Consider the following 1107-nt stretch of genomic DNA (forward strand, 5'->3'; position numbering starts at 1 on the left):
GCTGGCCTCGAACTCAGAAATCCGCCTGCCTCTGCCTCCCAAGTGCTGGGATTAAAGGCGTGCGCCACCACCGCCCGGCCGCTTGGCTTTGTTTTTTAAAGGATTTATTTACTTATTATATGTAAGTACACTGTAGCTGTCTTCAGACACCCCAGAAGAGGGCGTCAGAACTCATTAATGGATGGTTGTGAGCCACCATGTGGTTGCTGGGAATTAAACTGGGGACCTCTGGAAGAGCAGTCAGTGCTCTTAACGCTGATCCATCTCTCCAGCCCTAATTTTTTTTTTTTAAAAAAAGATTTTATTTATTTTATGTATATGAGTACACTGTAACTGTCTTCAGACACACCTGAAGAGGGCATAAGATCCCATTACAGATGGTTGTGAGCCACTATGTGGTTGCTGAGAATTGAACTGAGGACCTCAGGAAGAAATTCAGTGTTCTTAACCACTGAGCCATCTCTCCAGCCCATGAGTTAATTAATTAATTTTAAAGTTTGTGAGTATTCCTTTATTTGGGGTGGGCTTGCATGCATACACCTTATTTGGAGTGAACTAGGGCTATATATCCCAAGAATTAATTTTTAAAAGTCATTTGCAGGGTGGTGGTGGCTCACTTCTTTAATCCCAGCTCTTGGGAGGCAGAGGCAGGCAGATCTCTGTGAGTTAGAGGTCAGCCTGGGCTACAGAGTGAGTTCCAGGACAACCAAGCTACACAGAGAAACCCTGTCTCAAAAATAAACTCCTTGAGGCACGGCCCCTCATGGAAACTGAGGTAGGCTTGTGGTCAGTAAGCCCCAGCCATTCTCTTGTCTCTGCTACCCCAACAGTGTTGGGGTTACAGCTGTCTGTGGCCTGGCCAGGCTTTTTAGGGATTTGAACTCCTGCTTCCTTCTGAGTCATCCTCACAGTCCCTGAATAACTGTCCCTTCCCTTTCCTACCCTTTTCCTTCCTTCCTTCCTTCCTTCCTTCCTTCCTTCCTTCCTTCCTTCCTTCCTTCCTTCTTCCCTCCCTCCCTCCCTCCCTCCCTCCCTCTGTTGATAAGGTCTCACTATGTAACCCTGGCTAACTGGGAACTCTCAGAGACCTGCCTGCCTCTAGAGTGC

At 47.2% G+C, this 1107-nt stretch overlaps 1 protein-coding gene across 1 annotated transcript in view; it reads left to right on the forward strand.

Moving 5' to 3' along the window:
• Itgb5 (integrin subunit beta 5) overlaps positions 1 to 1107 on the forward strand; it is a 117963-nt gene that overhangs the window by 15371 nt on the left and 101485 nt on the right. The window lies entirely within an intron of this gene.

The sequence above is a fragment of the Mus caroli genome, chromosome 16, assembly GCF_900094665.2.
Source record: "Mus caroli chromosome 16, CAROLI_EIJ_v1.1, whole genome shotgun sequence".
Lineage (NCBI taxonomy): Eukaryota > Metazoa > Chordata > Mammalia > Rodentia > Muridae > Mus > Mus caroli.